The sequence below is a fragment of the Choloepus didactylus genome, chromosome 18 (assembly GCF_015220235.1).
Source record: "Choloepus didactylus isolate mChoDid1 chromosome 18, mChoDid1.pri, whole genome shotgun sequence".
Lineage (NCBI taxonomy): Eukaryota > Metazoa > Chordata > Mammalia > Pilosa > Megalonychidae > Choloepus > Choloepus didactylus.
Genome location: NC_051324.1, coordinates 7,311,625 through 7,339,575, shown reverse-complemented (window position 1 = coordinate 7,339,575; position 27,951 = coordinate 7,311,625). Strand labels below are relative to the sequence as shown.

At 41.9% G+C, this 27,951-nt stretch overlaps 1 protein-coding gene and 1 long non-coding RNA gene across 2 annotated transcripts in view; one reads left to right on the top strand and one right to left on the bottom strand.

Moving 5' to 3' along the window:
* The window catches only part of SHISA6 (shisa family member 6), a 289,687-nt gene that overhangs the window by 165,523 nt on the left and 96,213 nt on the right, over positions 1–27,951 (top strand). The window lies entirely within an intron of this gene.
* On the bottom strand, positions 14,583–27,126 carry LOC119514334. Its single transcript, XR_005212795.1, has 6 exons — positions 26,969–27,126; positions 26,318–26,480; positions 23,862–23,947; positions 21,844–22,570; positions 16,270–16,461; positions 14,583–15,661 (listed from the first exon to the last, which is right to left on the bottom strand). It is a non-coding gene; the product is annotated as an uncharacterized LOC119514334 (long non-coding RNA).

Genomic DNA, 27,951 nt, shown 5'->3' with positions numbered 1-27,951 from the left:
GACTGTGGGAACAGCAGTTCCAATTTCTTCTCACTGGCATTCATTTTTGACCCAGGCAGCCCTCAAATGGCATCAGGTTCCCGGGGAGCCATGAAAGGAGGTTGAGGGATACAGAAAACATGCCTCTTTTCTTTCCCTGCTCCTGCCCACCACTGAAATGTCAATCAGCACACACGCTTGCTAAGTGCTCGTGAGTACAGAATGGCCACCCAGCTTCCCTGCATTTTCTGGAGTTCTGCACGGAAATGCACCCTGTGATACAGTTTGAAAGGAGACCTTCAAAACTCTGAGTATAATAATAACTCCCCCGAAGGATTTTTACTTGAAAGCCAAATGATTTGTAAATGGCACGGAGGTAAATATCAGTCTGGAGGCAGAGACTTGCTGGCTGCGCTGGTGTTTTCAGGGGCTATATATACCTCAAGGATAAAGACAGTTATTATTCCCAAAAGGAAGAAATCAGTGAATAAATGCATGGTCTTGAGTGCATAAAATAATAGTATTTACTGAGCACTTACTATGGGCCTGATAGCCTGTTAAGCATTTTATATAATCTCATGAATCTTCAAAACAACTTCATGAGGGAGGCAATATCCCCGTTTCACATACAACAAAACTGAGACACAGATGGTTAGGTAACTTTTCCAGGATCACACGTGGAGAGCTAGGATTCAAATGTACCTCTGTCCCACTGCAAAATCTTGCTCCTGACCATTAGAACATGCTTCTTTCTACGTAGTTGTAACCTACAGTGCAAAAGTAATTAATTATGAGTCAGCCTAGAAAATAATTTATGCTTTATAAGCATCAGATGACAGCTTTGACTGACTTAGCCTCTGTCCCTGTGTGAGAGCCGAAACAATTAAAACTCAGATGAATTCGCAGTTACTCACTAGCTCTAATGACCATGGTGTTGTTTAATGAAGTCAAATATCTATTACTTCAGCCAGATGATTATTGATAATTGCTAAACTGTAAACAAGAGCTCTACTAATGAAGTTGTTCATTAGCTGTGTCATTTATGTATATTAAACTACATTTATAAGTCTGGGATTTGTTGTGGTTTTTGCTGTTGTTTATTGTCTCTCTGTGAGGTTTTGTGCTATAGGATTTTGGTTATTACCTAACAGATTAGTGTATCCCAAACTGTGTTCTCTAGACTATTAGTTCATTGTTACATATGCAAAGGCATCTCTTAAATAAAAATAGTTCTGTGGTCAAATAAACTTGTAAAATGTAGCATTCATTAACATTCAAACTTTGTTGTTCGGTGACTGCAGGACTTGTCAGAGCCTTTTACACATTTTGATCTGCATTACAGCTCTCCAAAACAGCAGTATAGTTCTCAATACTAGCCACATTTATTTGAGGATGGAAAACATTGAACTATTTGATTGCTGGTCAATCTGACCTGATTGTAGTTGATTCATAAATGTCAGCAAAACTTCTGACTATCATAATATTCCATGTGTTCAGTTCTTTTCTTTCCATTCTTCTAAGAATTATTTGCATTTTGAGTGAAAAGTATTTGCTTTCAAAGATTTAGGACCTTCCATATCTATCTACCTGAAGATAATTGAAAACATACTTTGTGCATTGGATTTTAAACAACAAAGAACATTCATTATGTTCTTTATGTATTTTGATTATGTACAAAAATATGATCTATCCACACTTGGATATTTCTTTAGATTTCTGGTTGCCAAAATCAAGAAAGATATTAATAAAATTGAATTGGGGAAGGAAACTAACGTTCTGGAGAATTTACCTTGTGTAAGTCATTTTTATGTCTGACTCAATCCTTTCACAACCCTTTGAAAAGGGTATTTTTTTGTCTTATTCTATGAATATAAAAGCTGTATCCCCGAGGAATCAAACAACTTAAGTTCACACAGATAATAAGCAATAGAGTTACAGTTTGAACCCAGATCTACCCGACTTAAAATTCGTATTTAATTTATTATGATAAAACAAATCCAAAGAAGAATTTTAAATGATGATGAAAAGCTGCCATTTTAAAACAGATTTCATTATTAAACTAACCAATACTAATGTTACTCTCATGTGACAGACAATCAAATTCTGTAAAGCCAAGAAGAATGACTAAGGAACTAATCCAATCTGTTCACCATATTAGAAAATTAGGGAATAGTCTTTGACATCCTTAAAACCTTGACTGTAGTTTTTGTTCAGAAGCATCATACTACTAATGAAAAAATAGGTAATAAAGTTACTATCCATTTTTATAGCAAGCATCTGGGTTTTGCTTCAAGTTATAATAATTTAATGTGCCTGAGAATTTTCGTGCAAATACATGTCATTTTTTATAAAATTATGCATAGCACATTTTGGAAAGTTTCATTGCAACTAGCTTTCCTTACAAAAAAAAAAACAAAAACTAAGAGATGGTTTATTCTAATATCACAATTAGGTTTAAGAAGTGAATTGATATGCTATTGGGAAATTTCTATTTTGAGCTTTTGATCACAAGATGATACAAGAAAAGCATGGCCAGGCACAAACACCCTTTGATACCATCCGATAGGTAACTAGACAGTCTGTTCAGTATAAGGGACATTGTAGACTCACGTTGGGATGCTGACAGTCATGGTTGAGAGTCTCTGGACCAGATTCAGCGTTTTGTATATTGGGGACTGTTTAGATGTGCATTCTTTACTCATATTAGGATTTATCTAAGATGTAATAGGTGAGGGAGGATACTCTATTTTCCTTCTTCTTTTCCTGAAAACACGACTCTGCTTTATCCAGAAAACACAAAACACTGCCTCAAACAATCTTAGCAGTCACTGCCCACATTTTGGGAATGATAGGAATGAAGCTTCTGAAATTTGAGCTAGAATCTGGGCCTTGTGAAGCAAAGTGAAATACAGATCAGAGGTCAGGATGTATGTTTCCATCTGAATAAATTCATCTTCAGTTATTATTAGGGAAGAAATGTAGGAATTAGCTTGGCCAGTTTTAAGGGAAAGGCAACAAGGAGAAGTAATCACAAAACTTCAATTAACATATCTTATGAGAAAAGGATACACGTGGAATGCATACCCTGTGTGCCCCTCCCTACCCTATAACTTCAAAACAAACAAATGCCTTCCAAACTCAATAGGAAGAATTGTACAAAGTATATGAGCTCAGTAAATTGTGAATTCATGATTCTTTGTGCTTTGTGAGGATTTGTTTGTTTTCTGTGTTTTTTAATTTTAAATCATCATGATAGAGAATTAAAAACATGTACCTGTGAATATCTTTGGGTCCAGGTAATGATGGCATGTCAGTTGTACTGTCTCTGCTTGGCTGAGATTCTGCTCTCTCAGCGCCACACTGGGCAAGAATTTCACCATGGTGGACATTTTATCAGAATCATTCCTTTAGTTCCATTTTGTTCTCATGAGAGACCTCTCTATTTCAGATTTCCTTCCTCTTCTCATCTCAACCATCTCCCTTTGTTTCTTTGTTCTTTCTCCTTCTTCCCTCCTCTTTCTAAACCTTACTCCACCTCTTAATTGCTGTGTAATGCTTTGCAAATCTCTTAACATCTTGGAGGCTATTTTCCTACTGTGTAAAAGGGAAGTAACCACTGCTCTGCCCACATCACTTTGCAGACTTCAGTGGGCTATCTACAAATTTTTGTTGTGATTGTCATCATCCTGCCCCATGTTAGCATAAGGCATGTTCTTGGTTGTGGCTGTCAGTCATTTGGGTTATTGAAATGGCTGATGTCCTCATCTTCTCCCCCCCACCCCCTTCTTCCCCACTGCCATTACATTCTTAGGTTTGCTATGGATTTGTTCTTTTCTGTCTTAGCTACTGTAGTCTTTTCTATATCTGGTCAGTGGAGATTGTTGCATTTCTATTCCATTTTCATCTGCTCAACAGTTTCTACTAATTGGGGTACTGCATGTCTCTCCAATCCTCTGCTCACCTAGCTATTTTCCTCCCTACCAAGAGGTGGAGGCTGCAGAAATGTCAAGGAATGTGATTAAGTCACAATGTTTAGCAAGAAGAGACAGCAGAAGATACACGATATGAGAAAGGAATACCTTTGGGACAATTTGGGGGATATTGGGATGATTTCGTAGCATAATCTCCATTGTTATCATAAATTCATTTGAAAGATGTAATTACATTACTGTTAATGTTAGATGATCTTGAGTGAACCATTAGGGATTTGGGGTGGGGGCAAGCACATTTTTGTGTGGCTTTTGAAAACACCATGTGAAGACTTCTTGAATTCTTTGAACATAGCCAGGAGATTTCCAAAACCACCTATAAAAACAAGTACTAAAAAAAAAAAAAACCTGTAAATTTAATTAAATGAAAGTATTCCTTTGGAGGAGGTGATACAGAGTAATGGAAATGGCTCCGGGCTAGAATTCAGGAGATCCACCTTTACATTCCATTTCTACCACCTTCTCCCCTGGGTGACCTTGAAGAATGATATCAATTGTACTGTGCTCTTCAGATTAGAATGCACCTTCGTGGTCATGATCTCATTTGAGCCTGGCCATGGTTTCAGTGACCACATAGGGAAAAAAAAAAAAAAACAAAACACAGAGAATTCGACTTGTCCAAGCCCTGTCCCCATTTTGGGACCTTGGTTATGTAGCTTTGAAGAAGCCGTTTAACCCTTTTGATTTTCAGTTTTCTTCCCTCCATGTAATTCAGTTAACAAAACATTCCCACGTGATTATTTTGAGGGTTAAATAAGTCGATGTGTTTAACAACACTTTTCAAAGTCCAAAGAATTAGGTAGCAGTTTGTGGGATTTTCGAACACTGGAGAAACTTAGACCTTCCACTAGTCAGGGTTTTTGGTTGCAAGCAACAGAAAGTAACTCTGTAAGTTAAGCAGAAAAGGAGTTTTGGGAAAGATATCAGGTAGTTCACAGACTCAATAGCAAGGCTGACGATCAGGCTAAGAAGATGTGCAAGAATCAAAGGAAATGAGGGTCCACAACCGCGACTGTGACATGACCCTGCTCTTGCTGCATCTGGCACGAATGTTGCCAACGCTGGCTGAACCGGATGACACTGCCACTGCCCAAACGAATTCTGAACTGTCACTTGCCTTTTTGCATAATTTTCTCTAGAGTCAAAGACGTGGGTGGGACCAGCTGATTGGCTAAGAGTAGGTTACCTGCCTGCACTCTAGTTGCCAGAATGCTAAGACAGAAAGTATCTGACCTCTTCTGCTCCCATGGTAGGAGCCAAATCTCTCTCTCCTGCTTCTGGGATTTCTCCATAAAGGGTGTGCAGAGGTCACTTTCAGGCCCATATGGGTTAAAGGGTTTATTCAAGGGTCACAGATTATTGCTCACAGAACTGAATCCCTTATCTCCTCGTTCCCAGTCTCATAGACCTTTTCACCATTTTACTACTTTCTCACCTGAATTTAGTTCAGTCTTTTAATGAATATTGAATATCTCCCACATACCATACATTGCAGTGGCATTCCTTTAGCTCTCATATTCTGAGATTTTATGATTAAATATTTCAATGTAGCATCTTCCTGGTGATAACACAGTGGGTTAAGAACGTTGTTTTTGCAATGAAATTTTAGAGAGCCTTAAATTTAAAGTGAAGATTACTATCAGAAGTCTCTTGCAGACTCAGCAGAGAGGCATGTCTGGAAAGGATAATTTGCTCGACAAAAAGAAAGAGGAAATAACATCCCCGGGGAGATTTCTTGGGCCCCATCAACATCCACCATGAAACTTGATTATATAAAACAAAGGAGGGGTTGTACAGTTCAAAAGCCCATAACATGAATCTAGAGTTGGCTTCTGTCAGCACTGCTTGGGTCTTGTACTGTGAGCCATTTCCATACACCATCTCCACTTTGCCTGTATGTGGGACCAAGATACAAGATGACTGAAATAGAAAGAATGGAAGCTTTGAGAGCCTGTTTAAGGGTCATATACACTCACATTTTAAAAATGGAAGGAATATACCTTCTTCTTCTAGCAACTTCCCATTTTCCCCTAATGGTTGCCTGATGAGCAACAAAGAGAGGAGCTACAATAAGATACAAAATAAGTATTTTAGCCTGGGTTCCCTAGAAAACAGAGCATGAGACAAAAATCTTAGCTAAGTGCAATCCCCGGAAAACCAGGGTGTGGAAAAAAACAAACAGGAGTGATTCAGGAAAGGCAGGAGAGCAAATAAAAGGGACTATATCACAGACTTCATAGTACACATAGCTGATTGCTCAGTCTCACAGGATGTCTTCAGCTGGGCAGCCTGAAACCGCCACATCCCTGCTTGGTCCATCTCGAGGGTGGGGGGAGAAGACATTTTATGCCAGCCATTGTCTTCCATTGGCCAAATTCATTCCATGTGATGTCACCTCTCCTGCACTTCTGGGTTTGCCTCCAGCCCCTCCAGCAGCTACCTGGGAAGCCAGATCCCAGGATAGTAAGACAGCATCCATAAGACAAGTACAACATTCAGGTTGAGCCTGGGATGGAAGCAAGCAGGTTGCTTTCCCCGTCTCTCCACCTGCAGCCACACTGGGCCAGCTGAGTAAGACACTGCATGTGTTGAAGGAGCTTCACAGTGTTTCGTGCCTCCGTGGCAATAGGGAAGTCCTTGAGCGAGAGGCAGGCGGTGTGCATGGTGAGATACAAGACCGTGCTGGTGGGAGTCAGAAGGGACCTTGAGCAGTCACTTCTGAGCTCCTCATCAGCTGAGCAAGTGGAGCCCCATGATTTCCTCTGCACCTACATGACTGCATTTGGACCTGGGGGTCTTCGTGAAGTCTCACCAGTACCATCAACAGTGAAACACGCCCAGGTGCATCCAGGGAGGTGGGTCAGGTGCATTGGGCCACTAAGATGACATGAAAACCCTTTCACTCCTGGATAGAATACAAATAAATTAAAATGCATGGCTGGACTCACAAGAGAGGAAGGGAAATCTCTAGCTTCCAGAAAGAAAGAAGGAATTAAAAACAAGGCCAGCAAATGTAGGAGCTGGTTCCATAGCTCCTCCTGGAGGGAAGAAAGAAGTGGGCTTTGATGCCAATAACCTATGGGATTGGATATCTTTCTCCCACACAGAGTAAGGATCCACAGCATTTGGCCTGAGCAATGTTGGAAACCTAAAATAAACACCCTCAAAGGCCTATATCCCTAGTGAAACTAGAAAAAATATATATATAAATATGGAAATTATATATATATATATATATATATATATATATATATCCACCAGCATAAGGTAGTGACAAGGAAGCTTGTCTCTCATTGCCCACAGTCGTTTGGAGAAACAATTTTTTTCTGAGATGTCAAACCCAAGACTGCATTTCCTAGAGGTTTGCGGTCAATTTTATACTTCTGGAGAGGCGCAGGGAACCTTAAAGTGAAAATATATCACAAAGCCTATAAAAATCAATCCTGGGACAGTGATACTCCTAGGATGCTTAGTGGAAGCAAAACCAGAAATATGCCAGAAAGGATCTGTTAACCATATTACACGGAGGGAAAAAATGTAGATTCTGAAGAAATAAAATAGGCCCCACAAAAGATCAGCTCACAATAAAGCCACACAAGCTACATCATAATTAGACTTCCAGAACTTGAACACAGCACTCTAAAAAGAATATAAAAAGTGTATTTAAAATCATTACTGAAAATGTAAAGGATTCTATCTACTAATAAAAGATGATGACAACCTACTAGTAAAAGGTTTGGAAAAGAAGCAAATACAGTTTCCAGACATGAAAAGAAAAGGAATAACTGAAATTAAAAACCCAATGTAGGTTAAATAATAGATTAAATGCTACTGAAGAGAGAATCTGTGAATTAGAAAATAGGTTTTGGGAAACTATACAGAATTCAAAGCAGAGAAAGAAACTATTAAAGAAAGGATTAGGTGAAAGGGCTTAGAATGTCTAGATCTCACATATCTAATAGAGTTTCAGAAGGAAAAGATATAGTGAGAATAATGGAGAAATTTTATTTGAAAAGTGTTTTCCAACATCAAATGAATGATCTAAATCCATAGATTCAAGAAACACAATGATCCTCAAGCAGGGAACATTCTAAAGCAGATAGAAATTAAAGACCAGCTATTTACACAGGAATAAAATTTAACTGGGGGCAGACTTCTTGACATACATAATAGTGCTAGATGACACTGTAATGAGGCAAAATGTTGATCAACCTGGGCATCTATAACCAGCTAAACTGTCATTCAGTGGTGGGACAAAAAAAAAAAAAAAGACATTTTAGACAAATAGAGATTAAGAAAACTACCTCTATCAAAATAGATAAATCTCAAAACACTGTATGAATGTGTTTCACTGAATGAAAAAAAAACAAGCTGGAACAGAATATATAAAATATTGTTTATGTGAAATTATAAAGTCCAACACTGAAATATACACTGTTCAAGTATTAAAAGTACAAAGCATTATTGAGAAAAATACAATCACATTGACGATGGTAGTTGCTGCTGGGTAGGATAGAAGGGGAGCAGATGGGCTAGGGAAGAGGGTGGGATTTCAACTATAACTGCCATGTCTTATTACTTTTTTTAATAAAAGAAAAATCCGGAAAAAAACGTGGTGAAATATTAACATCTGTTTAATCTAAATGGAGGTACATGGTGTCTGTTATTTTACTTCTGTACTTTCTGTGTGCTTGGAATATGTATTAATTTAAAATTTTAAAGAAATACACCTCCATCCAATAGGAGAGAGAAGGAAGGAAGGGAGAATTGGAAGGAGAGAGGGAAGAAAGAGGTGGCAGAGCACAGACAGCTCTTGAAGGTGCTTAGAAATAAAGCAGAAAGATACTCCTTCTTATAGGAAGTGACAGCCTACTCCAGCCTGCCTGGGGAGAGGAGAACTGGATATGGCATCTATGCCCTGCTCCCACCTGTCACGCTGTTGAGCTATGTGAACGTGCAAATGACTTCCCCTCCCTGCTACTCAGTTTCCTCATCTTTTAATTAGTGGGATTGGAGCTTGTTAATCTACCAAGTCCTCTCCATTTCCAGCATTCTTTTGTTCAGCTGCCTTTGGTTTTTCGCATGGTCACATTTTCAGAAAGGCCTAATGGAGAGATATAATAAAAATGGGGAGACTCATGCAAGTGTATTAATAAGGATTCCTTTGGATTCAAATGACAGAGAACTCAAGCCCAGCTGGCTTAAGTAAAGTAAAACTGTATTGGCTTATGTAGGATGCAAAACTCAAGACTAGCTTTTGACACAGCTGGATCTGTGGCTCAAAAACACTATCGTGAACCACGGGTATTTTCTTAAATATTTTTTTTACTGTGTCTTCAGTTACATTGACTTCCTTCTCAGGCCTCATGATAAGCCAGATGGTGGTTTCAGCCAGATGGTGGTGGCAGCTCCAGCCCTTAAATTCCCTAAGTTTTCTTTACCGCAAGAAAAACAAAATCTCTTTCATGAAAGTCCCATTGAAACACTCATTGTGCCTTATTCGCTTTGATAGAGACCTAAACGCAACACTGAACCACTCACTGTAGACATGGGAGGGCTGTGCACTGAGGAACTGAGAGTTGGACATGCTCCCACTTAGGGAATAGGTACAGCTTTGCCTAACCATATAGACCAAGAGTTAGGGAAGGTGGATACTAGAAGAGGATGAATGGATATTGGAGAGTAGAACAAATGTCCACTACAACCAGCAAAATCACAGGGGTGACTTCCCAATAAAGATAGTCTCTTTCTATATGGAATGACAAAAGGTGAGAGGGAAATCTGAAACGAGAAGAACATTCTCATCATGGAAAGAGGCCATGCACAGTTCCTCAAAAAATTTAAATATAAAATTACCATATGACCCATAATTCCACTCCTAGGTATATATCAAAAGGAGTGAAAACAGGGACTGGAGCAGATACTTGTACACCAGTGTTCACAGCAATGTCATTGACAGTAGCCAAAAGGTGGAAACAACTCAAGTGCTCATCAACAAATGAATGGATAAACAAAATGTGGTCTATGCATACAGTGGAGGAGTATTCAGTCATAAAAAAGAATGACATTCTGGTACATGCTGTGCTTTGAATGAACCTCGAAGATACTGTGCTAAGCGGAATAGGCCAGATTACAAAAGGACAAATATTGTTTGATTCCACCTAATTGAAACATCTAGAATAGGCAAATTCATAGAGACAGAAAGTAGATTAGAGGTTATCAGGGCCTGGGAGAAAGGAGAAAACAGAGCTGCTTACTGGGTGCAGAGTTTGGATAGCAATGGTTGCACAACACTGTAACTGTAACGAATGCCACTGAATTACACACTTAAAAATGGTTAAAATGGAAAATGGTATGGTGTGTGTATGTGTGTGTATATCATATATGTATGTGTGTATATATACACAATAAAAATACTTTTTTCAAATGAGCCTTTAAATAAAATTTTATTATCTATATAATTTTTTCTTTTTATAAAAAAAGAGGCCATGGTAAGGATAAACACATACTGGCCGGATCAATCAAATGCAGTTCTAATGAGAATGACAGATAATAATATTGGAGATTATGAGCCATGAGGTGTTCCCCAATAGTAAAAATGTAAAGGAAGTGGCTTAAAAAGGGGCTACATGGATTTGAGGAACATAGCTCATGATGGCTACCCAAAAGATGAATGGGGGGTCAGTGCATATCTTGAGAGAAAGGTGCTGTGTAAGAAATAAAAGTCAGAACTAGAACATGAAATTCTGTAAATCATTTATCTTCACAACATTGCAAGAAAAAAATATTAATGTTTCAACCATTCCCACCACCAACTTTGTTGGTTGTGATTCTGTGCCAGTTTGAATGTTATGTCCCCCAGAAAAAGCCATATTCTTTGATGCAGTCTTGTGGGGCAGAGGTTTTGGTGATTCGATTTGCATGGAAATGCACCCCACCCAACTGTAGGTGATAACTCTGATGAGATATTCTTATGGAGGCGTGGCCCCACCCATTCAGGGTGGGCCTTGGTCAGTGGAGCCATATAAATGAGCTGACAAAGGAAAGGAACTCAGTGCATCTGTGAGTGACATTTTGAAGAGGAGCTACAGCCAAGAGGGACACATTGAAGAAAGCACAGGAGCTGCAGATGAGGGACAGTTTGAAGACAGCTGCTGAAAACAGACTCTTGCTCTGGAGAAGCTAAGAGAGGACAGATATCCCAAGTGCAACTAAGAGTGACATTTTTGAGGAACTGCAGCCTAGAGAGGAATATCCTGGGAGAAAGCCATTTTGAAACCAGAACTTTGGAGCAGGTGCCAGCCACGTGCCTTCCCAGCTAACAGAGGTTTTCTGGACACCATTGGCCGTCCTCCATTGAAGGTACCCGATTGTTGATGTGTTACCTTGGACACTTTATGCCCTTAAGACTGTAACTGTGTAACCAAATAAACCCCCGTTATAAAAGCCACTCCACCTCTGGTGTTTTGCATTCTGGCAGCATTAGCAAACTAGAACAGATTCCCATGAGTTAAATAATTCTGGAATTGGGAGGGTAAAATATGAGAAGTAGGGAAGGACTAGGGAAGCAGTTCTCTACCCCCTCCCCTTATCTACTGAGCCTATTCCAGATCCACCACCTTCATCTTCTCCCCTTTCCCACACCCTTCTCTCCATGCAATCCAAGAATCAGGCAACCAATAAAACCATGTTGCAACCCTATATTATTTCCTGCAGGGGCTGTACAGAAAATACCCGAAACAAACAAGTGTTACGTGTTGTAAATTGAAAATGTGCTCGGAGATCTGAGGATAGCACCGAAGTTTTCTAAGTTTCCTCTCTGGTTGCCTTTTAGTCAAAAGCACCCCAAAGCACCCCTCTCTCATCACCCTTCCTCTTTCCTTTTCCATACCTCCTGCTCTCCAGGCCCAGGCTTTATTCTGCCAGTTCCCACCCCAAATCCTGTTTCACCCTGGGCCCTTCCTCTGAAGAGTGAAACACCCTCACATTAATCAATCAAGCATTCAAACAATGAATTAAAAAGCACTCTGGCATAACTTGCCTCTCACAAGTCGGGTTCATGACTTAGCTTCCATGAATCGTTATGCGAAAGGCCTCCCTTCCCCCCAGAGCTGAGCAGTATAAGGGCCTGTTAGAATGGAGAGGACAGAAAACCCCAGTCCGCTACATAAAGTGAAGAGAAATACAACCCGAATTAGGAAATGTCCTGGCATGTATTTGTGGCACCTTGTTCTTGGGTGGTCAAGAGGTGGCAGCACGCGGATGCCCAGGCACACCTCGGAGTTATTACAAGTTCCATTCTAGACCACACAATTAAGCTAATATTGCAAAAAAAGCAAGTCATACTTCTTTTGGATTCCCAGTGCATATAAAAGTTATGTTTTATACTATACTGTAGTCTATTAAGCATGAAATAGCATATCAAAAAAAGCAATGTGCATACCTTATTTTAAAAATACGTTATTGCTAAAAATTGCTAGCCATCATCTGAGCCTTCAGCGAGTTGTAATCTCTTTGCTGGTGGAAGGCCTTGCCTCGGTGTTGATGGCTGCTTGACTGATCAGGGTGGTGGCTGCTGAAGGTTGGGGTGGCTGTGGCAACAATTTCTTAAAATAAGACGATGAAGTTTGCCTCATCGACTGACTCTTCCTTTCATGAAAAATTTCTCAGTAGCATTTGATGCTGTTTGATAGCATTTTGCCCATAGTAGGACTTCTTTCAAAATTGGAGTCAATCTTTTCAAACCCTGCTACTGCTTTATCAACTAAGTATATGTAATATTCCAAATCCTTTGTTGGCATTTCAGCAGTGTTCATGGCATCTTCACCAGGAGTAGATTCCACCTCAAGAAACCACTTTCTTTGCTCACTCCTAAGAAGCAACTCTTCATCTGTTAAAAGTTGCATCATGAGATTGCAGCAATTCCATCATATCTCAGGCTCCACTTCTAATTCTAGTTCTCTTGCTCTTTCTGCCACATTTGCAGTTTCTTCCTCCACTGAAGTCTTGAACCCCTCAAAGTCCTCCATGAGGGTTGGAATCAGCTTCTTCCAAACTCCTTTAATGTTGCTATTTTGACTTCTGCCTATGAATCACAAATGTTCATAATGGCATCTAGAATGGTGAATCCTTTCCAGAAGGTATTCAATTTACTTTGCCCATACGTATCAGAGGAATCATTATCTATGCCACCTATAGCCTTACAAAATGTATTTCTTAAATAATAAGATTTGAAAGTCAAAATTGCTCCTTGATCCTTGGGCTACAAAATGGATATTGTGTTAGCAGGCATGAAAACAACATTCATCTCATTGTACATCTGCGTCAGAGCTCTCAGGTGACCAGGTACATTGTCAATGAGCAGTAATATTTTGAAAGGAATCTCTTTTTTCTGAACAGTAGGTCTCAAGAGTGGGCTTAATATTCAGTAAACCATGTAAACAGATGTGCTTCCATACAGGCTTTGTTCCATTTGTTGAGCACAGGCAGAGTACATTTAGCATAATTCTTAAGGTCCCTAGGATTTTCAGAATAGTATATGAGCACTGGCTTCAACTTAAAGTTACCAGCTGCATTAACCGCTAATGAGAGAGCCAGCCTGTCCTTTAAAGCTTTGAAGCCAGGCATTGACTTTTCCTCTCTAGCTATGAAAGTGCTAGATGGCATCTTCTCCCAATTAAAGCTGTTTTGCCTACACTGAAAATCCGTTGTTTACTGTAGCCACCTTCATCAATTATCTTAGCTAAATTTTCTGGATAATTTGCTGCAGCTTCTATGTCAGCACTTGCTGTTTCACCTTGTATTTGTATGTTGTATAAATGGCTTCTTTCCTTAAACCCCATGAACCAACCTCTGCTGGTTTCATGCTTTTCTCCTGCAGCTTCCTCACCTCTCTCAGCCTTCACAGAATTGAAGAGAGTTAGGGCCTTGCCTTGGATTGGGCTTTGGCTGAAGGGAATGTCGTGATTGGCTTGAACTTCCATCCAGACCACTAAAAGTTTCTCCCTATCAGCAATAATTCTGTTTCACTTTCTTATTATTCATGTGTTCACTGGAGTAGCACTTTTCATTTCCTTCAAGAACTTTTCCTTTGCATTCACAACTTGGCTAATTGGCTCATGAGGCTAGCTCCCAGCCTGTCTTGGCTTTCAACATGCCTGCCGCACTAAGCTGAACCATTTCTAGCTTTTGATTTAAACTAACAGATGTGCAAGTCTTCCTTTTAATTGAGCACTTAGAGGTCATTGTAGAGTTACTAACTGGCCTAACAACTAAATATTGTTGTGTCTTGGAATAGAGAGACCTGAGGAAACGGAGAGAGGTAGGAGAATGGCTGGTTGGTGGAGCTGTCAGAACACACACAACATTTATTAAGTTTTCTACGGGCGTGGGTCATGATGCCACAAAACAATTGCAATAGTGTCATCATAGATCACCGATCACCAATCACATAACAGATATTATAATAATAATTATAATTATATTAAAGCTTGAAACGTGACAGAACACACAAAGTGAGAACATGCTATTGGAAAAATGGTGCCAAGACACTGGCTTGACCCAAAGTTGCCAAAGAACTTCAATTTGTAAAAACACGGTATCTGCAAAGCACGATGAAGTGAAATACAATAAAACAAGGAATGCCCGTAGTTGATCTCATTTGTGGCTTTCATGGACCTGGCTGTCCCTAATTTGCTAATTTAGACTTAGTATAATTGCAGAGACCTAGAACAGCACTGAGAGCATGGAGATACTCACCAGATACAAATACTTTACCTACACAATGAGGTGTGAAGTCTGAGATTAATGATGGCTAACAAACATTAAGTATTTACCCACTTCCCAGCCACTAAGCTATGTTCTGTACACGTGATACCTCACTTTATCCTCCCACAATCCAAATGCTATTGTTATCCCCATTTTTCATGTAAGAAAACCGAAGACAGAGTAGTGGAATAATGTTCCTAAAAGCAAATAGTTAGTAAATGGTGGGACTAAGCTTGACTCCCAGGCAATCTGGCTACAGAATCTGTTCTTTTAACATTGCATAAAACTGCCTTCCAATACAAAAAAATAGAATAGGAGTGGGAAACAGGCATGTGTACAGTCTTTAAAAACAGCTCAAGTAGAGTTCATCAAGCATGAGGAAGATTGAGATAAAGGAAGGCATATAGGTGTTCTAAAACAGCCACCCTGAGCATGGGCAGACTGGATTTACTGCATGTGTTGTCCTTGCTTAAAGGAGTGGGGTTAAGGGTGGGGACAGTGTGGTGGCAGCAGGATTATCTCTTTAAGGCAACTTGTGGCTTTTATACCAGCAAAATACTCGGTGTGTAGTTGGTGTTTGCATTAGCTATCTATTGCTACGTTACAAATTATCCCCAAACTTGGGGCTTAAAACAACATACATTTATTATTTCACAGTTTCTGTGAGTCGGGAATCCAGGCATGTCTCAGCTGTGTGCCCCTGGCTCAGAGTCTTCCACACGGCTGCCATCGGAGGGTTGGCCGGGGCTGCCATCATCTCAAGGATCCATTGGGAAAGGATCTGCTTCCAAGTCACTGAACATTTGACAGAAGAACTCAGTTCCTTGCGACTCAGCCTTGTTGGGCTGAGATTCTCAGTCCCTTCCTGGTTGGTGTCCTGATGCTGTCCCCATTTCCTTGTCACTTGGGCCTCTCCATCATGGCAGCTTGCTTCATCAGAGCGGGCAAGAGAAAGGACCAGAAACAGAGGATAACAGTGAGATGGAAGTCGTGGTCTTTCCGAACCTAATCTCAGATGTGACTTTTGAAGGTCAAGAGGTCCAGCCTACAGTCTAGGGGAGGGCATTTTGGAAGGTCTCCTCCCACAGCCTTCAAAGCCCCTCTGTCAAGTTGAACTTTCCCCATTAAAATGCAAATGCTACTCATGAGAGTTGGAAAACAAAATAATCAATAAACTCAATTTGCTACCTACAATTTACCCTTTAGGGCAAAAGTGATTATTCAATCATGTCCCTCAAGATAGTTACCCAGAGTAGGTCTTTGAATAGGAAAAGGAAGGGAGGGAATTAATATTTCTTGATGCCCTATTTTATGTGCTAAACACTAGTAGATGATCTGAGGAAGCTATCATGTTCCTCACTTTACAGATGAGGAAAATAAGGTTTACATACTTTCTCTAGAGATCACATAGCTAGGAAGGGTGGAGTTAAGATTGCAATTCAGTTTTGCTTAGAACCACATTCTTTCCGTTTATCTACTTGTTCATGCTGGTTGCCAAATATTTCCAGTTCTCCCCAGGATTGTACTTTCTGACCTTCTTGTGGTTGGGTGGGGCCAGGAGGCTGGTTCTGGGCAATGTGTTGTGACAAGAAGTGAAGAGTCTTACTTCCAGGCCCGAGCATTTCAGTGCCAGTGCAAGGTCCTTCAGAGGCCTCTTTGCCTTCGGACTTGGCACCGGCAAATTTGAATCCCTGGGCCCCATGTCCCACCAACTCACAGTGGGCACCTGGCATGAACAAGAAATAAACCCTCATGTTTGGAGTCATTGAAATTTGGGGGATGTTTGTTACCACAGCATAACCTAACCGACCCTGACTGATGTACCACTAAAGAAAGTAAGTAGGAGCAGGGTTAGGTAAGAGGGGTGTGGCAGCTGCCTCAAGAGGAGCCCTATCTATGGCTTATGGCTGGCATAAGAACATGGCGGGCACCACCTTCATCTTGGTTGACTTGCACTCCATGGTGTCTGCATACTTTAAGACTTCTATTTCTGGGCACAACTGGCTAGAATAAGGATAGAGGGAATGACAGCATTACTCAGAGGCAAAGTGTGAACCCCGTTGCCTTATTCACTCGGAACGCGCCTTGCTTTAGAACAGCAGAGAGCACAAGCAGAGCAGAGGAAGTGTTATCCCTTCCTAAGCCTGTTCTGACACATACTGCACAGCAAGAGGCTTTTGAACACAGCTTAATGGAAGCAACATCCTTGATTTCCAGCATACAAGGAGCTTGTCGCTGAGAAGCTTTGTTGCTGGAAGGGGACTTTGCTAAGCAAATCTCCCTCTGCTGGGCTGGGGCTGGTTTCCCCAGGATTGGGGTCGCAAGGTCTGGGACAATTCGGGGAGGGACCAAAGCATAGATTGTCATTAACCCTAGCATCAGCCTACTCTCCTTCCACTGTTCACATCCCACCTGAGTTGTCAGCCCAGCAGGTTGTCCCTTTGGGTTGTTTTCAACTCTCCACTGTCCTTAATACCATCATGGAGGACACCCACTCTCTACTTGCTGCTTACCATGTGCATGTTCTGAATGGTGCCCCCCACGGAAGGGGGTTGTGGGGCAGGATATGCTCCCCTTGGTTGCTCTTCCCCTTTAGTCTATACCTCACCATCACACAAGGTTGCATGACTGTATCAGACTTTGCTTGAAGACTGGGGTATTTAAAAGAAGTAACATCTTCAACGATACACTAAATCTAACTTTTCCCATGGTCCAAGGCAAGAGGGCCCTTCCTGGGGAGTCATCTTATGGGCATCCCCAGCTCCTAATACTTCTCCTTTATCCTCAAGTCCAAGATTTTCTTCTGAACAATTCTTTCTTCAGACCTCCGGCATGGGAATCCTTATCCACCCTTCCGAAGGCCCCTCCACAAGACTTGATCCCACCCAAGATCTGCTTCCTGTTCCACTCCATGCAGTAGCAAATTTCCTGATGCTCAAGTTATTCAGTCTGAAGACATACCCACAAGGCGAGGAAGAAGGGCTCTAGTAGCACCTTCCAAGATGGGTTTAGTTAATCCAATTTAAAATGACACACAGAGCTGCTATTCCTTGGCCTCATCTGTTTTAAGTGTCGATCTATGACAGCAGCTGATGGACTGGTTTGCTGCTAAATAAAGTTGGGTGTCACTGACATATCCAAAACCACCACCCCCTTTTACAGATGTGGCAGACTGAGGCCACATGTCTTGCCACTAATAGTGTCCTCCAGGTTAAAAGCAAATTTGATGCAAACTCACACTCAAGGTCTGCACAACCAACATTAATTCCCTCCATGAGAACAGAAATTGAAAGTCAAGGAAGAGAAAGATAAAGTCCTTGGGGTGGAGTAATGTTTCATAGGGAGGAAGCTAAAAGAGTGAAAAACAAAACTGGATTTTCTTGACTTCACACTTCTGCATAGGGTAAGTTGACAGTGAGCATTTTGGCAGGGGGACACTGTGTAGTCAGTATCAACTGGATAGATGCCCAAAACATTCATTTGTCTACAAGTTCTAGTTTGTTGCCCTGATATTTAGATTCACCCTGCCTTACAGAGAATCCTATAAAGCAAAGGCTGAGGTTGAACGAGGCATAGAATTGGGTGCTACCTGAACCCTGGGGCCACTGCATCTTAAATATGTAGTATATATGGGCAGATATGGAGAAAATTGTATCTATTGTAGTTCTCTAGCTTTAAGCAATGAAAACCAACCCTGCCTAAGTTAAGTAGAGAAGGAGTTTGTTGGGACAACATTGAGTAGCTCATAAAAAGCAAAGGGGGGAACAACCTAAATGTCCATCAACTGATGAATGGATAAATAATATGTTATATATTCATACAGTGAAATGTTATTGGGCCATAAAAAAGGATTGAAGTACTGATACATGCTACAACATGGATGAATCTTGAAAACATTATGCAAGTGAAATTAGCCAACCACCAAAGGACAAATATATGATTCCATTTAAATGACGTGTCCAGAAGAGGCAAATCTATATAGATACATAAAACAGATTATTGGTTGCCTAAGACTGGGAGGTTTGGGGGGAAATGAGGAGTGATTGCTAATGGATATGGGGTTTCTTTTGGGGGTGATGAAAATGTTCTAAAACTAGTTGTGGTGATGGTTACTCAACTCTGTGAATATGTACCAGTGAACTGTACTCTGTAAATGGATGAATTGTATGGTATGTGGATTATATCTCAATAAAGCTGTTACGTTAAAGAATAAAAGATTACATTCAGAAAACCTTCAAAAAAATCTGGATTAGAAATTCTCAGGAACCAGGACCATTCCAGAGAACTTCCTGTAAGGGTGTGTCCCATGGATTGAATGACTTTCACCCATTCTTTTTCCCCCTGTTTGATTACTCCACTCAAGATTCAGGGTCCCAGGAGAACTTCTCATTGACCTTGCTTGGGGATTTGCAGTTCAAACAAGACTGTATCCAATGGAAAGGAGGTACATTCCCAAGAGGAAATCAAGGGGCTGTTATCAAAGAGGGAAACAATGAACATGAAAGCTGAAATCGGAACACACCCACTCTAAGTATGTCCACAGCTTAGTTTTGTATATCACAGGAGAGTCTTTAATTTGGAATTCTTTTTGTCCAGTCACCTAAGTTCAGACTTATCACCATCCAAATGATTTGCCCCTATAGTTTCCTCAGAGGTCTGTATTTTTTCCTCTTTGCAACAGTATCTAATACCAATGCTTGCTGACCTTTGCCTTTCTCTGACCACCTGACACCCCTTCCCAGTTCCTTTTACAGGATCCTAAGGAATGGCATTCCCATGTTCTGTAGAAGTAGGTGTAAGTAGGCTCAGATACATCCATCTTCATTTTCTTCAGGTGTCCTTAGGTTCACATCCAGAATTTCTCTTTTTGTGCAAGAGAAACTTACATTAAAATAGGTATTTTTTATATTATTAACTGGGCACCTAGTACCATTCTGTCCTACATTTAAAAATTGTTCTAGTCTTAATCCATTCCTTTACTCTGTAGTTATCTAGTGTTTTTAAACAGTCGTTTAACTTGAAATGCAAAGAAATACCTAACTTGGAGGAGAGGGAAGGCAGAATCTATCACCACATTTAAAATCTTCATACCCTGGCCTCCTTCACGGGTTTTAAACATTGAAAATAGACGAAGGATATTGAAGGAGGCACTGAACTGCACATTGGTGTTTACAGATCCATACAATTTGCCATATGTTGTACAACTATATCATTCTCTTGTGAATGTTACTTGGAAATTATTTGTAGATTTCTGACTCCATCATGAGCTCATTCTTCATCAGATCTGTTATTCATTTTCATAGCTCTCTATATAAGAGAGGCTTCTTGGTTTTACTTATAACAATTCATTTAATTACTCATTTAATGTCCGTTTATCTTGCCAGACCATCAGCCTCATGAGGGCAGGGACTCTCATGCAATCCACTGTATCTTCAACGTGTCACAGTGTCCAACATGTAATAGGCCCTCAGAAATATTGTTGAATGTACATATGAATGGATGAATCCCCATGCAATTGAATATTATGGGTTAGCAGTTTCTTTTACTTCATTATTTTAGTAAAGGATTGTATTTTAGACTTTATAAGACCCTTATTGGAAATTGGACTTTTTCAGCTATAAGGTCAAACTCATAAATGACCATCACATCCCGGCAGCCACCCAACTAAAGCTAAAAGACCTGGTAGGAAAATCATTTGCCTCTTGTGTAGAATCCACGTGTTGCCAAATGGTGGTTATCTTGGTTTTAGTTCCCCAAAGAGTAGAGCCTGAGGGAGGGACCTGGGTGATGGAGGTGATTCCAGGAAGCATTAGTGAGGGAGCAGGGAGATGAGAGATGGAAGGAGGAAAAGCCAATGTAGAGTTGGATTGTCAAGGCCACTACTTTAGGCATAAGGCCTTGATTCTGCTTGGGCCTCTGGAAAGCATATAGAATTGTCTAACCAAACGACAGAGGGCTGGGTCACTGAGCCACCAGCTCTTGATGGCCCTGGGAACATTTACTCCCCCACTCTTTCTGGCTGCCACTGGGTGACTGCAGAGAGATTCCCCAGGGGATCAGAGAAGGATCCTGGGCAGAAAGGGGAAAGAAACAGAGTGATTGTGAAGTGGGGCATGGGTCAGCATGAGTCTAGGTTTGTGTGGAACCGTCCACCATAACTGTGCCTGAAAATAGAGGAGGGCTAAGAGGATGCGAATGGGTCATGGTGAGTGCCTTCTGCCCAGGTGAATATACAGCATTTTCCTTGCAGTAGCACATTTCCTTGGCTCTTGCTCTTAGGCTCAAGTTGATGATAGAATTGTTTTCCCTTCCATGAACACACCTGACACTAAGAGGTGGAACAGAGAGTGGGCTTCTTTAGTAGACAGAGAGGAGGATTCCCCCAATGGGGAAGCACAGCAATCAGTGCTATCCTCTGGACACCAAGCAGAGCTCCTGCAGGGCTCTCCCCTCCACATGCTTATATATATATTTTTTTTAATGCTGGTGTCCTGTGTGTTTCCCTGATTCATTTTCTGATTCTGCACATGGGTCCCTCAGCTCGCCAGGTCCTTGTGAGCAGGTGTGGTGGTGAATTTGGTTTGAAGAGCAACCAACACACCCTAGTTCTGGGAAAATGGAAAAGTGGCTCTTGGCTAGTGGGGCTGCAGCTACTGTTGCTGCTGGTGGTGATGATGGCATTGGGAATCATGATAAGATGGCGGCATGCCTTATGGTGGTGTTTTGAACGTCACTGGTTGCGTTGGAGAGGACGAGGATTTGTGCACTTATTTCCTACCTTTTCTGCAAGGTCCTCTCACACTAAATCATTCCCTGAGGGCAAGCATCGTGCATTATTCATCTCTGCATCACCCATCCCCATGCTTAGTAAAAGGTAGACACTCTATTTAACTCTTTCACCTAATTAATGAGTTAATGATTTGTTTTGCCTTCAGCACTATTTCCACACATCATTTAATCCCTCTTCTCATCCTCACTGTTCTCCAAACATTAAGCTATGTTTAAAACCTTGGATGCACCATTACTAAGGAGATGGAGCAAGCACACTTATTTTAAAGTTACTATTAATTAATCCTGTTGGAAAACAATGTTCTAGAGCATGACTTACCTTCGGGGATCTGAGTCACAGGTGATGAAGCTGGAGTTATGGAAAGATTGGGTCCCCAGAAGTCAACCTTGAAATGAGAATTCATGTGCAAGCGATTTATTAGGCAAATCTCAGGGGAGACTAGGAAGAGAGTTGAGGGAGCAGGGCAGAGAAGAAGCAGCAGCAATGCAAATGTGCAGATTCAGAATTTAGCTAAAGTCCCGGGAGGACTGATCCTGCTTGGGACCTCAAGATTGGTAATTTAATTAGATCTCAGAGTCATGCTGACCTGGGGGCTGGGCTTCCTTACTCCTGAACCTTTCCATCTCCCAGACATTTCTGGCTCTTTGCACCAAGAAAATCCACAAAAAAAGAGCAGCAATATGTCCTTTGGAGACAAAAGCACACTTAGCCTGGGGACAGGGTGCACAGACGTGGTAAAGGGGATCCCAGAAACCTGGGTGGCACATCAACAGTGTCCCCTACAGAACTCCTAAAGAAAAATGTATATTTAAGAGCGGATGTGGTGGTTCAAATTGGGTACCCCAGTTGGGACATGTTCTTGGTTCTCGTTCTGGTGCGTGTGGACCGACTGTAAATAGGATCTCGTGAAGATGCTACTTCAGTTAAGGTGTAGCCCCACTGAATCAGGTTGGTTTTCAATCCAGATGACTAGAGCCCTTTATAAGCAGAATGAATTCAGACGTAGAGAGAGTAGCCATGGGAAGAATCCAGAAGCCAACAGACCCTAGAGGAGAAAGGAAAAGATGCTGTCACATCATTGTTATGCGACAGAAAAGACAAGGAACCCTGAGATTACTGGCCAACCAGCAGATACTGATCCCAGGAAAAAGCGAGCCTTCCAGCCTCTGAAACCACGAGCCAATAAATTCCCATTGTCAAGCCAACCCATTGCATGATATTTGTTTTGGCAGCTGGGAAGCTAAAGCAGTGGGGAATCCATTGGTGCAGGGACCATCATTCTGGCAACTGCACAGACATCTCTCCAGCCATACCTCTCAGATTAAAGTTGTTTGCTGCCACTTCTTGCCAAAGAGGACATTGGAAAGTCCTAGTACTTCTCAAAGGAGAGTTTCATATTTCATGAGTGGAAACCTCAAACACTGATGGCTTCTTAGACTCTTGGAAAAAAAAAAACCTGGGTGAATTGAAGTCCATTAGATCCAAGTTGAATCCTGGTTCTACAGTTTACTAATTGTGTGACCTTAATTAAGTGATGCAGTCACTCAAGTTAAGTAACTAAGCCCAAGTAAGCCTAAATGCTGTCTAAAAGACGGGGGCATCATATAAATAAAGCAGCTAGGAAATTACCCTGCACCTAGTAGCACTTAAGAAACATTATTTTCTCCTCCCACCCTTGTCTTGCCTTCCTTTTGGTTACTCACATGCCTGCTTCTGCAAAGGTCTGAACAGAGCTCTGGCTCCAACTGTCTCTTTTAGTCTGGTGGTGTTCACACTTTAGGGTGAGTGTGGTCTAGGGACTTCGTGACAGCCTTTCCTTCCGTGTTTTCTGGTCCCACACTGGGAAGAGAGGAGGATCACCGTCTTTCCCGATGCACAGCACACAGGCCAGGGGTGGGGGTGATGGGTGCTAATGGCACCTCGGTGGGAGGAAAGGGATAGATAACCGTAGCGTGGTATGACAGCACGTGTCCCACATAAACAGGCGGTAACCTGAGGTCCTTGGTTTGCTGGCATGGTGAATCCACCCATCCATCCATTCATTCCGTATTTATCTAGCATCTGCTGAGCAGTGGACTAGGGCTCCAGGAAACAGTGAAGACAAAGACTTGGAACCTGCCCTTTCAGACAGTTCCCCTTCTATGGGGATATAGAAAGGGGGAAGCGAAGTACAGACATAGGTAGTTACCAAAAACAAATATTGGCTACTTCCTAATTTTCCCCAAGTCCCAGCCAACTACTACCGCTGTCCAATAACTTTTCATGGGTTTCTGTGAGAGGAGAGGGGATATGGAAGAAGGTTAGAGGAAAATCCCATTTCTAAAAAGAGAACTTACCAGTCCTCAGTTACTGCTTTCACCGTTCACCTCACCCCTCCATGCATTCCTGCTGGATCTGGACTTCCTCCAGGATAAGTGAGGAACTGCAGGGCAACACAGCAGAGAGAACACAAGTTTGGATCTAGAGAGCCTTGGCATAAAATCTTGCATAATGCCTACCTCTCTGTGGACTGGGATAAACTGTAGTTTCTCTAAGTTTCAGTTTCCTCATCCACTGCAGTTTCCTCATCTAGATTGGGGGTAAGTCTCAGAGATAACATAAAGCAGGTGCCTGGAATATAATAGTAGCCTCCTAATGAGTAGAGACTTTTTGTTTATTTTTCTTGCTGTCTTTACCACCACTACTGCTGCTACATCTACACCACTGTGCTGCTCTGCTATCCTAAGGTAGCTAATAATCAGAAGTTGGGTTTGGCTCCTTCCTGCTGCAGAGAAATGTCCCATCAAGAGAAGGGGAGGGACTTGGTAGACAGAACAGCAGTGGAAAGGGAGAAGGAAGAGGGAAGGAGAGAAAGAAGTCACATCCTTCCATGCCATCTTCCCACATAGCTCCAGCCTCTTCTCATGAAGGAAGGAGCTTCCTCTCTCCACAAATTCAAATCCATACCTATCTACCTCAGATCTGTCCCAGTTCCTCTGCTGTCGGGAAGCCAGGCTGAAGGTGCTCGCCAGGGCCTCTCCGGCCTGTCTTCTCTGCAATAGTCAACTTAAGACAAACAGGTTCAGGAGAACAAAGAGAAAAGATTTCAACATACCTCCCATGACGAGGAGTTAAAAAGAGAGGACTCTAGAGGAAGAGAAGTATGAGGGCTTCATTTGGAAGAGGGTTTGGACTTTTTTTTTAATGACCCATCTAGAGCCAGTAGGAACATGAACTTATTTGGATTGTTTTTCATAAAAAAGGTGTGAAACCATCTAAGCTGTCCTCAGTGGAGTGAGCCACTTGCATCAGAGTAGAACCCTCACCAATAGACATGCTGGAGCTCAAGATTAAGAGGAAGGCGGTAAGGGACTTCTGATTTGAACATCTATGATCAATTAAAAAAAAAAGATAGACTGAAGTTACCCTCTAAAATGTTCTCAGTAGTGGGTGTGTATATGGTGGAGAGCAGGGAAGAAAGTACAGTCATAGATTTGAAACTCAAACCCAAAATGCAGTCAGACCCACCATGAGTCTCATCTTAGACATGTTGACCGACATTAAGCTGATATATATCCAGCGTCCTGCCCCTTTTTCAAACTCACTTCTTTTGGGTGGTCTATACGACGCATCTGGTCCCATGATGAACGGCAAGAGCCAGACAACCCACCTACTAGAAACATCCAAGGGTGGCTTCTGTGAGCGGTGGGCAGCTCTGCGGACGTCTCACCTTTGCTAAATGAGAGAATGCTGGAGGCTTTTGTTTGTTCCCAGAGTGGTCTCTCATAAACAGACCACGGGCAAGGCCAAGAAGCAGGAACCAGGAAAAAATGTAGCATTAACTCATCTCCTTCATATGGTGCCGTTCCTTCTTCTGTCCTCCCCTTTCTGGGTGTATAGTGCCTTCTTCATCACCATTCTCACTCCCAATCCTGGTATCGTGCCTTGAAGTTGCTCAAAATTGCCATTGATGCTTAGAATACTGTTGTGTACTAGGACTATTATCCCTAGTTTATAGCTAAAGAAACAGAGCCTCGGACTCAAGGTCATGTTCAAGGTCACTCAAGTTCACATGGGCTCTGACCATCTGCAGTAAATAGACCTGCCTGGAGTCAGCTTGAGCCTCTGCACTTGATTCCTCCCACCACTATGTCCTCCCAAGTGTCTGGCCTTTTCCTCTCCCACATGTTCTCCTCCTTCCCCAGAGAGACCCAATCTGTCCTTCCTGCCATCCCATCAGAACCCTGCCCTTGAGAGAGCAGCAGAGAGAGCACTGTGCTGGGAAGAGCAGCATCTCTGGATCCAGGTGGATCCTCCCTAGCTGTGTGACCTTAGACAAAGTACTTAACCTCTCTGGGCTTCAGTTTCCTCACCTGCAAATGGGGCTAATAACAGTGCCTCCCTCATAGAGTTACTGTGAGATGTAATAAAACAACACATAAAATATTTAGCCCAGTGCCTGCATACAGATAGCGACGGTGATCTGTGCTAACAGAGTCCCATGATCACAGTGTGCCTTTGGGCAGGAAACTACCAGAGGCAAAGCTCTCACTAGCCTGCGGGAGTGGTGAGAGGGAGTGTGGGAGATGGGAGGAGGGTGGGAGATGTGCACCCGGCAGAGCTGGGTGGGCGCCCTAAGGGTGCCTCCCCTCCCGGCTGCAGCCACTGCTCATCACGCTTCCACCCGAGCTCAGGAGGAAGGCGGAGGACGTGGGGCTGAATCCTGTCCTTCCTGGTTCTCCTTGGCCCCCAAAGTAAAAAAAAAAAAGGACAAGATAAAAGTTGGGTTGGAAACTGAAGGGCCAGTGCTCACCCAGAGATCTGCCGACTTGTGTCTCCCGCTGCAGTCGTGGAATATTTGAGTGAAGGTTGCATTTGACAGCTTGACACGCTCGCTGGACCTGGCTCGAGAAGCCTTGTCTTCGGGATCCTTGAAAGATGCCTCTGAGATTTGAAGAGCTTCTTTTCTCTTGCAGCTGCCGGAGATTTCAGACAAAGGTTGCACATCCCGGAGCGTAAAGCCGCTGGCCAGGAATTTATACACCTGTATTCTGGTCTCAGCCCCATCCTTTAACAGCTGTTCCTCCATATCCCCCATCTCAAAAATGGGCAGAGCGGTGCCCCTTGTAGGGAGAGGGGGTAGCGTAATTGAACACCCTCATCCACTCAGGCATTTTTAGCCCACACATATTTATTGAGCTCTATATTATAGACAAGTGCTGCTAAGTACTAGGAATATTAAAAATAATAGGATGACAATGACGAGTGCTCCTACTGCTGATTCTAGTGATAGCAAATGTAGGCTCATATTAATTCTGTGGTTACTCTGTGTGCCAAGCCCTTTCCAAACACTTTACATGGCTGTGGCTTTTAATCCCGCCAATTCCCCTGTGAGGTCAGGTGCTAGCATTATGTCTACTGTTCAAATAAAGAAACCAAAGTACAAAAAATGTATGTAACTCACCAAAACCCATGCCTTTATCAGAGGGAGACCCGAAGAGTGTAAAGGTGGTATGACACATCACCTGTCCTCAAGGAGCTCACAGTCTGTGGGGTTCTCAGCCATAGGAACAAATAATTGCATTATCATATGATTTGTGCTGTGATAGAATCAGTAACAGGATAAAGCTGTTCTGGGAACAGAGAGAAGGGAGTTACCCATTTTGCTTATCGGGGTTGGGAAGGAAAGACTCACAGAGTAGGAGACACTGGAACTGGATGTAGAGGCACTTGTTCTTTCTGTAAAGGGTTTGAGACCTCAAACCATAAGTGATAGGTATAAAATAAAGTCAGGGAAATAAAAAGAGGAACAGAAGAGCAAGATCAAGGGGGAAAGAAGTAAGTTAAGTTCTTGTCTGTTTCTCTGTTACCATATTTCAGGAAAACAGCCAAAAGGAATTTTCACATTGATTACACAGCATACGTGAAATTGCTTTAAGATAGTAATGGAGGAAACCTCCATGAAATCCACAGAAGGCTCAAAACCAAAGTCCACTAGAGAGCGTTGCCTGGGAGTCAGGGTCGATGGGCTAGTTGTGTTCAGATGCTCTGAACCTAAAACAGAAAAACAACAGCAGCAACGACAAAAGCTGAATCCAAGGTCACCAAAGGAGCATTTTCCAATTCCAGATGTAGAGCTGGATGGAGCTGCTTCTCAGAAAGGCAGCCCAGGGAAAGAAGCAGCGAAGATTTGTTTATTTAATGATGGTTTAAAATTCTCCTGAGAAATACAAGGAGGCTTGAAAGCAGTTAGCATAATGGAGAATCAGCAAACAAAAATCAGATTTGACTCTGAGCTTCCTGGCAACCATGTCAAAAAGGAAAACATGATCAATTATGTACATCTGGTTAATAAAAAGATAGAAGCTGACAAGTTTTGCAGATGGGATCATGATTTTCTTGGTACCTAATTCTAAAATAACTTTATTATGCTGTGCAAACCTTTAT